This window comes from Cricetulus griseus, chromosome 5 (genome assembly GCF_003668045.3).
Source record: "Cricetulus griseus strain 17A/GY chromosome 5, alternate assembly CriGri-PICRH-1.0, whole genome shotgun sequence".
Lineage (NCBI taxonomy): Eukaryota > Metazoa > Chordata > Mammalia > Rodentia > Cricetidae > Cricetulus > Cricetulus griseus.
In genome coordinates, this window is record NC_048598.1 from 138,810,112 (window position 1) to 138,820,948 (window position 10,837).

The 10,837-nt window shown below is 34.4% G+C and overlaps 1 pseudogene; it reads right to left on the reverse strand.

Annotated features, from left to right (window-relative positions):
* Positions 1-9,443: 9,443 nt before the first annotated feature.
* LOC100768561 lies at positions 9,444-9,796 on the reverse strand (annotated as a pseudogene).
* Between the last annotated feature and the right edge of the window lie 1,041 nt (positions 9,797-10,837).

The following is a 10,837-nucleotide window of genomic DNA, read 5'->3' on the forward strand; positions in this document are numbered from 1 at the left end:
AGTTCACAAATGCATAGAATTAGAACTAAAGATAAAGACTGAAAAATAAAACTAGTGGTCAAATAATATTATTTTATCCTGTCAGTAGTTCTTTTGTGTTTGCATCCCTCAAACAATTCCTTCCATTGCTAACATATCTCTTGTTCTAGTTTACTTAAGGAACTATATTAAGGTTTCCACCTCCCATACTCTCATAGCTGAAATCAATTTATAAGATGAGAAATGACATTTTTCCTTTGTAGTCAAGACATTTAATTTCTAAATGAAACCATTTAGTACATTCTTTTCTGGCCATGGTAAAAAAAAGGAGGCCACAAATAGCACAAAGAGCAAAGTCCAAGCAGTGGCCTGTGTGTCATCTATTGGGTCACAGTGAGAGTCCTCTGCCTCTGTCATTCACTAATTACATGTTGCACATATAAAGAGAAAGATGTTTATAATCATTTATATTGATAATATTCAGAAAATAACATAGTATAACTGAGCCTATATTAATTAATATATTATTTAATCCTTAATTTCTTGAATGTAATCAAACAACACAAAAATCCACAAGCTATTATTTCTTATTTGCAGGAAGAGAAAAACTTGAAAATTTAAAGGAACAATTTTGCAATTTTGAGCCTTTTAGGAAAAGAAATTGGAAGTGATTCCATGTTAGGTCCCTTCCTCTTATTCCAACTGTGTTACAAAATGATTGTAAAATACAACTTCATTGTGTTTTATGCCAAATCTCTATTGACTTGCTTGATTATGTGGGCTTCCTGGGAGAACTTCTCAGGTAAGACAGGAATTGGAGCTGTAGGGATTTTAGCATTCAATTTCAATATAACCAGAGAGAGATCATCTTCTGTGTGGCTTCTGAATATGAGCTAGAGGAAAAGCCAGCAAATGTACTTAGAGGATGTGCTCTCTCCTGAGCTGAGTCACAGTGGTATAGGCTTCATTGCAGGGAGACAATGGGGAAATGATTGATTCCTTTTGGTCTGTGTTGCTAAATTTGGTGGTATCATTTTTAAGCTTCCATTTTTATTGTAAGAATTGTGATTATCCTAAATTGTTGAGAATAAAGACTAGTCATGTCAGATGTGGAATCAGAGCACTTATTATTTGGTTGATACTGGGAGAGTCACATCATATCTTCTATTCATCTGACAGCATTTAGTTAATTGTGTCAAGATTATTTATGGAAACATTTAACAGGGTGTCTGAGAAAGAGAAAACAAATAATGTTGGGATTTAAGGATTTTCCATTTGTTCCCATTAACTGAGATTTAGAAATTCATGCTAAATTGGAATGGAATTTACTTTTTCCTTTAACACAAATGTTTTTGGAGAAGCCAACTTATACGGGACTACCACTGATGTTACTGTATTTACTGCACTAGTACATTTTATTAGTCATCAAACCATCCCCTAAATATGCTGTTAACAAAGCAAAGCCCCGGTTTTTGCATCTACTCTATGTTTGCTGTAGTTCATCTCACTATATGTAAAGACATAAGTATTAGTCAGGATATCAGCAAATTGCTGGAACAAATGAACAAAGACCTGAAGGGCTAGAGAGATGTTCCAGTGGTTAAGAGCATTTATTGCTCTTATAGAGTACCAAAGTTCCATTTCTATCTAGATGATAGTACAAACCACCCAATTCTAGAGTATGAGCACCAGGCATGCACATAGTACACATAAATATATGCAGACAAAATACCCATGCATATAAAATGACCTTAAAAAATGTTAATAACATAAGTAACTGAATTCTGAAACTGCTTTGCTTTGAGGTAGTAAATACGCTTTCCATAGATTTTTTATATGGCAAAATCAAGTCAAATGACAAGCCTGATAGCAATGTCTTAGGGCTGTATAATCTGTTCTTTAGCAAGAAGCTGTCAATGTTTTTATCTTCCTACAATCAATACTAGCTCACAGTAGGAGTGGAAACATTTATTTCCTTCCTTTCTATAGAATCAGAACACACTACCTCTCACCAACTGCAAGGTTAGTTGTTAATACAAGTTGAGAGCCTCTTATTAATTATCTTTTGGAAAACACTCAGGGAGGAAAATGCCACAGTTAAAGACATAGAACTGATACTTTCCCACATCTCCTTGTATTTGTGTGTTTTGGGGGATGTGTTTCTGTGTGCATTAAGAGACTTAGCTAGACAATGACCTTTATAAAAACTTTTGAAATGCAGTGTTTTATTGTGTACTAGAGTACCTAGAACCCTTGAAACTATACCCAATAATCAACAACTCACTTTTTTGCCCCCATCCTTGGGCTCCTGACAACTATTCTGCACCCTCAGTCTCTATGAATTTGAATATTTTTCATACTTTCCATAAATGGGATTATGAATAATTTGTCCTTCTGCTTTTCTACTGTGTTACAGAAAATGCATCCCTGTTGTTGACATGACATTATTGCCTTTTGACATCTAAATAATATTCTAAATATCTTGTCTATTAGATGTTATGGTACCACTTTTAACAAATAATTATTTATAGAAAGCACTTCTTTTTTTAGATATAATTAAAAGTATCTTGATGGGAGAATCCCAGATCTTTAGTCTCTTCTAAGACTGTCCAACTAAAAAGATATAATAGGTAATATTTATAGACTCAACTTTGAGTCTATAAAATATATTTTATGACTTTTCTTATCATAGATTTTCCACTGCACTGAAAATGTTTAGACTTTTTTTCACAGATGCATTATTTTTATGGTTATAAGTTAGAATTCATAGATTTTCCAATTCCAAAAGTCAAAGAATTTATTTAGTCAATTTCCTTTAAATATATTTGCACACCACTAGTTCTTTTCTAATCTCATTATTTATTATAGATGTTAAAACATATTAAACTCCTTTTTTTGTGCATGTGAAATCCATTATAATACCAAAATCCTCCCATTTTCCTGAGGAATTGCCATACAGATTTCCAAAGTGGCTGTACAAGTTGGTACTCCCACCAGCAGTGGAGGAGTGTTCCCCTTTCTCCACAACCTCTTCAGCATTAACTGGCATTGGTGTTTTTGATTTTAGCCATTCTGACAGGTGTAAAATGGTATTTCAGAGTTGTTTTGATTTGCATTTCCTTGATGGCTAAGGATGTTGAACACTTTCTTATGTGTCTTTCAGCCATTTTAGATTCCTCTATTGAGAATTGTCTATTTAGTTTTATACCCCACTTTAAATGGGATTATTTGGTGTTTTGGAGATTAGCTTCTTGAGTTCTTTGTAAGTTTTGGAGATCAGCCCTCTGTCAGATATGGGGTTGGTGAATATCTTTTCCCAATCCAGGGGCTGTCCTTTTGTCTTGTTGACTGTGTCCTTTGCCTTACAGAAGCTTCTCAGGTTCTGGAGGTCCCATTTATTAACTGTGGATCTCAGTGTCTATTCATTTTCACTCATTATTATTTCAAAGGGATAGATTAAATCCCCAATCCCTTATTAAATCCAATTCAATTAAAACAGGAAGTTCTGCCCTTTTTAGCTTCATTGTACTTTCTACCAATAGCTGTTAGAAATATTTAATACAGACACCTGGATGGAGGCGATTGCCTTTTTCATAGCAGCCTGGGGTGACCTTTATGAAACCATGTAATTTGTACTTACAAAAGTAAATAAAGCCAACCTGAAGTTTCTCTGAGTCCCAGTTTTCCAAAGATGATCATCAGAGCACAAAACAGTTTGTTTTTATTCAAAATTTGAAAACCAAAAATTAAATTATCAATTAATGTATAATAACATAAAATATATTCAAATAGTTATCAGAATATTTAAAGAAGGATGTCTAATTGTCTGTAGAAATGGAGTGGAGATAGTAGAAAGGATAAATGGTAAGAAGGATGGGCGGACAGGGATATAGAAGTAAGAAAAATACAGGAGTTCACACTGTACTAGTGAGCATTTTTCTGAATTTATACCTTTACAGCTATCCAACCTTCTATCTGCCCTCTCTTATGAGCATCAACATTTATTCACTACTTTTAAATTAAGATAAAAATTTTAGATTAGTATACATATTATTAGCAAGTTTCCTTTCTTGTGGTTGATCCTACATGTTTGCTTATTTCTCTGACCCCCATTCCTATACGTACACGTATGTCTCCAGCACTCCCCTTTCCATTTTCTTATCCTGGGAATTCTGTAACTCTTTATCCTCTACTAACATTCTTCTTGTGCCTCTTTTACAGTCGGCTTTCTAGTTTCATCACTTTCAACCTAACATAAACACACACAACATTAGAAGGTAGGACTGTGTGAGAGAATATGAAGCTTTATAAATAAATACAATTCATATATATATATATACATATATTCACATTATATATATATATTATTTATATAATATTTTCATGACTCTCCATCAGTTGTTGAATTCTAGACTCGTTCCATTTCCTTCTGTTGTAAATAGAGCAACAATTAACATGGATGTACAGATAGATGCCTTTGTTGAGGCTATTCCTTTGGACAGTTGCTCAGAAGGTCTATAGTTGGGTCATATGAAAGTTGTTTTTGGTTTACTACTTTTTACATACAGGAAAAGAGAAAAGGGAAGGTGATGCTTTAGGGAACATATAATGATAAAGAGATAAGAATCAGTAGGGGTGTTAACTTTCTTAGCCTTTGAGTCAATTAGATCTTTCTCCCAGGACATGGAGAAAATAATGTATTTCAGTTGCAGTGGCGATGTTTTAATTTGTTTATTGGAAATCTGACTTCAGAGTTTGGTAGCATAGTTTTTGATGGTGTCTCAATCATCTTTGGACATTTCAAGCAATGAACATACAATCACATCTGATTGGGACTTTTTATGTCTGCCAACCTTGCTCCCTGGGTCCAGTTTCTTCTTCCATGTATCATTGTATTTGTTTGTTTTAGAATCATGCTCAACATTTTTATAAGATATTTTACCATTCTGTGAAAATATTTGTTTTTAATGTATTTCTTAAGAAGTCATTTTTCTTTGTATCTTTAGATTCCGTGGTGATCAGCAGGAAGGTGATAATGTCCCAGGCAATCCTTGCTACTTCTTTCTTTGTAGCATAGCTTATTCTCTAGGAATTTTGTTTCATTTATTTGCATTTAGTTATTTATGGTTTGAAGGTTAAACCACTAATGTGCCTTGAAGTTGTTCTTTACTGTTTCTCTATGATGTATGTATTATATATATATTATAATTAACATAGGCATATGTGCAACATATGCTTTTTAAATCACATTGCTTTGGGGACCATCCATTTATTTTTCTATTACGTTGCTATAGGTACCCCCTTGCATATGTTTCATGGTAGAATGTGCAGACAATGCAACACTAATTGTAATAGCCTTGTCAGCATTGTTTTGGATGACGTGGACCTGTATTGTATGTATTTTATCTTGTGTGGGTCTTTTCAGGAGAGTTCATTTTTAGTGAATTTTCTTTAGAGACCTATTGTCATCAATTTTGATTATGTCCCACAAGAGATATAACCATATGTTCTCTTAGATTTAAAACAAAATATACAAACAAAAACTGTAATAAGGAGGCAATCCAATACTATTTGCAGTAGTTTCTTCCAGGCAGCTCTTCACCCCCCCCTTTGTCTTCCCTTCTCAATTTTTTTCTGATTTTTCATGAACTACCTGGATCTCTTGATGTTTAGCCCAATGGTTCCCAAATGCATTTGTTACAGGCACTCTACCTACACCTCTGTGTGATTACCAGTACTTTCTTGGATCTGGATTGTCCCTGTGAGCATAATTTTATTTTTATCTTCTGTGATCATGTTTCCTTTCTTATTTTAAGTCTCTTTGAGACTCCACAACATAGATTGTTTATTAATAAAAAATGTTCACAATTCTATCTTTTATTTAATTTTGCCCTACTGTAACTCTTGTTACAAAAACAAAGTTCAACTTGCTTTTAACACTATTTTTATCCTGAGTGATATTCTGAGTAAATCTTAATTCTGTAGGCAGGGAATTAACATTTTTAGCCATTAATTATAGATCCATCAAAGAAAAAGAATGAATTTCTTCTTCATGGTTGACTGGAAAAATATAGTCACTGCACATGACAACAGTAACACCTATACTCTAAAATCAAGAGCCTTTGTGAGACTTGCTTAATAACCATGAGGAGGGAGCTTGAGATTATTGTCCAGATGTCATTAATGGCTGGCATGAATCTAAGTAGCTGGAATCTCTACACCACACTGCTTTGTGATGAAGTTCAATACTCTTGCACAGGAACAATTTAGGTGGCATTTCAGTAATTAAAGTTTAAAGTGGTGATGACTGCAACATTACTGGATTTCTTTAACTTTCCCCTTAACCACATAATATTTCCTTCACATTTCCCCTAATGGCTAGGTGAGTATATTTCCCTTTTCTTTGAATTTAGCTTTATATTCAGGCAAATGCTGTCTTGGAATGTGTATTATACTAGATCTCAAGAAAGCAACTCTTGCCTTAATGGAGTCAGCTCTCTCTTACTTGGACCCATGCTTCTCCCATGAGCACACTCTTCCTTACCTGTGAGCAGTAGAGATGTGTCTAAGATAAGGCCGTTATGCACTAGCCTGTAGTTACTCTATTCCCAAACACTGGATGGGCCAGAGGAGATTAATAGGGAGGCTGCATGACACACTGGTGACAGAGACAAATGATCAAAACCAGCCCTCTCTCCATTTCCCTACTGACCCACAGGTCCCTAAGCAGGAGCAACAGTTACTGCTTTAACCAGTCTTTGTGGTATTTTCATACAGCAATGCTAAGTTATACAGGGAAACATAGACTAGAGTCCTGTGGTTTTCTCAGAATTTATATTCACATTTTGTTTTAAACTCTGAGACTACAGCCCTAGTGATAGACAGGACATAATTCTATTTATCAACATTTTAAAAGGCACCATACATAGGTTCTAACAGTTTTGATGTATGCCTGATTGAATGTAAATGAGTACCTGTTTTAGCCAAGAGGGTTTGCGAAGTGTCTTTGATTTCCACCAGCTTATTTATCTATTCCTGAGACACATAATTATCAAAACTATGTTCTGTTTCACCAGTACTTACTATTACATCATTAAGGGCCTTTGCTTCTTTCCATACACTTGGTAACCCCCAGAAGTCTTGATTTGTCTGTATTTATAATGTTTATTTGCTATTTCAGACACCTTGAATCTAGAAATTCATAAGTTCAGCCCTTAAAAATATGAGCAAAAAGAAGTTATATGTATGGATAAGATAAAAAACCAACAATATGTGTGATATATGTACAATAGAAAATGCAGCTTCAACTGAAGCACATATCAAGTCATGTACACTGTTAGCTAAAACCTAAGTATGTACTTATTCTGTCACTAATGGAACAGATTCTCATAAAGTTTGAGGAATACATTGCTCACAGAGTCTAAGGAAAAGTAACAGTGGGAACATTGATTACTGGCAAGCAGATATTTCAGAGTAAGGGAAAATAGAGAGCTTATATTTAAAGAGCACCTTAAACATAATAACATCATTAAATTAGAAAATAAATCTAAGACCTGGTAACTTGGAATGTATTTCCTAGGAGCAGGTGGGAGGAGAGAAAAAACATTTCCTTAGGAAAACCTTGGACCCCTAACAAAATATATGTTACAATAAAAGGGTTATTTTTGCTTATTTTATGTAGATCTCTTAAATGAGTCACTATATATATATATATATATATATATATATATATATATATCCTCCAATATGTACATTATCAAGCCTACCATTAGATTCTTATTAATTTATATAAAGTATGATAGATATAATGAACATATGCTATAGTATTGTATTTTGTATTTCAGGCATGTTTGCTACTGTGTAACCTATATTAGACCCCCTAACTATGCAATTTTGTTGCTTTTGTCCACACTTACAATAGTATTAGATTTTCAATGCTGAGGGAAGGCTGCCAATTTATTTATTTATTTTTTTCTTGGTTTTTTTTCAGACAGGGTTTCTCTGTGTAGCTTTGGAGCCTATCCTGGCACTCGCTCTGGAAACCAGCCTGGCTTCAAACTCACAGAGATCCGCCTACCTCTGCTTCCTGAGTGAGTGCTGGGATTAAGGTGTGCACCACCAATGCCTGGCTAAGGATACCAATCTATTAATGGAGAAAATCCCCAGACTACAGGAACTTTAGGTAGTTATTGCCTACATAAAGAAATACATTGGAAATGACATATTATCTATTTTCTATTAACCAAAGTGTTTATATCTGGTATATTTGTCCATATTATCTGTGGACAATAATTGGATCTCTGTGTGTGTGTGTGTGAGAGAGAGAGAGAGAGAGAGAGAGAGAGAGAGAGAGAGAGAGAGAGAGAGAGAGAGAGGAGAGAGGGAGGGAGGGAGGAGAGAGAGAGAGAGAGAGAGAGAGAGAGAGAGAGAGAGAGAGAGAGAGAGAGCATAGGTAATCAGTTTGGAGCAGTTTTTAGTCACCCGGGAAGGAAGTCTCATTGAGGGACTGTCTATAAGTGGGTGTCACCATTCCATGGATTTTTGTTCTGGACTTTATTAAAAAGAAAAAGGTCAGTTTTACTTTTTAGCATGTATGTGTCAGTTTATGACTCCCTACTGCTGTCTGTAGATGTAATGTAGACTTCTCTGAAGTGATACATTATAACCTGATGTTGTGAGATAAAATAAACTCCCCCACCCAGCTGCTTTTGTGAGGGTATTGTATAAGAAAACAGGAGTGAAAAAGACAATATGAAATATTAATGAGGAAAAGAAGACAGAAAAATTGCTACCATTGACTTAAATGCTCAAGACTGATTTCCACAGGGATTCCAGAAGTTCCCACTGTTCCATTTTTCCATGTTGGTTTTTGACAGCAGTTTGTTTCCTTCATTGTACAAAAGAGCAGTTACTTGTTAGGTCTCAGGTCAGGAAATATAAATTTTTGATGCCTTCCTCATAGTACATAGAAAGTATGGAACAATCTTCAAGATTAAAAAAACAATTTCATTCTTTCTTCATATATCCACTGGGGTGTGTCTGAGAATCTTAAATATTCAAGAACCTAATGCAGAAAATTTTAAATGAATATTTTTGGAGGAAAAGTGAGAGGATGAACAATTTTTTGCCAAGGTTAATAGTATTTTCCACAATACTTTTATTAATATTTTTTAAATACATAGCCTTTATTTCTTCCAGATCAGGAATTTTTTTGGGTTTAATCAAATAAAGATGAAGAATCAAGTTTAGCAACCTAAACATACTTACTTATTAAAACTATATTAATACTTTAGTAAACTATACAAAAAAGGTAAGGAGACAAACATGTACATTTATAGAACTGCATGTCAGTCATGCCAGATCCTGTAGAGGGAATTCCCAACATGAACTCATTCATCTGTGAGGACACAGAACAGTCCTTGTTTAGACATACACCATCTTGTCCTACGTGAGCTGCTCCTCACCTCTTGATGGCTTCCTTCTACACATGTGTATGTCTAGTTGTCTGCTTCTTAGAGCAGACATTTACCTTCCTCATCCACCAGCCATTGGAGGAGGGTTGGGGCCTTGAAGATGACTGATTCGACCCATTCTTCGTGGATGGTTTCCTGGTGGCCCTCTTCCATCATCGTATCTGGAATTAGATGAGCTTCCGTAGCCTCTTCTTTTTTTTCACATCTTGCTGAAGCAGAGTTTTGAAAAAAAAAAAAAACAATACAAATTCTGCTATTCCCCAGAAGAAATCTGTTATAAAAGACAATCTCCATAGGGACTGATTTCGGCTGTCCAACACTTGTCCATTAGAGATGTAAACCATCTTTCCTCTGGTTGCCCGCTTCCAAATCTGTTATTAATATTTTATAGAAATATAAATATTGGATGCTGGAATTAACATGACTTTGTGGTGTATCAAAACTCATCCTCCATTGTTTAAATTAATGGATTAATATCTCACTGGGTCAAAATGTTTCTCCATATGAATGTGGTCAAAAATGTTTCTCCATATGAATGTGGAATAAAGGGAGATATATTTTGAAAAATTTAATATTAAAATAAGCAATATGATATGACTGGATTGGTGATTTAACTTAGATATCCCTGTACCAGAGGAAAAAATTTCACATAGGATTATTTTCAGAAGTAAAACATAAACTATGATCCATTTTAATGGGGAGCATATAGCACTGAGCAGACTTGTAATCACTGTGCTAATGACTCACACACACATATACAACTTTAGACTACAAACAGCTGCTTTCAGCAAACAATCAGTCTTGACAAGAAATATATGTTAGTTGCCTGAAGCTAAATTATCTGGCTGCAAAACTCACAGAAAAAGAAAGAAAATATATTTTGTAGGAATCAGCATAACTCTAGCATGTTACTCTAGAGTTGAGTAAAAAAGGTCTTCAAGTTTTCTGTTGGTTTTAAAAATAGTTTGTAATAAAAATATGCTTATATTATAGAAACAGGAGACTATGCATATGCTACATCTTGAAAGATTTCATGTACTCAAAATCTTGAAATTGAAAGACACCAAGCTAGTTCACAGATGTAAACCACTATGTTTTAAAGTTCTTTTGCAATTAATTTTAAGATTTACTTTTATTTTTAATTATGTGTATATATGTGAATTTGTATGTGGATATGTAGGTAAATTTGGTGCTCTTGGAAGTGATGAGAGTGCATTGTAGCCCCTTGAGTTAGAGTGACAAACAATTGTGAGCTGTTCAAGGTGGGTGCAGGAAACAAAACTTGGGTCCTCTGAGAGAACACTGCTGGCTCTTAACTATTGAACTATCGCTATAGTTCCCATCATTTTTTAAAATGATTTGGTAGAATTTATATTAAAAATTTT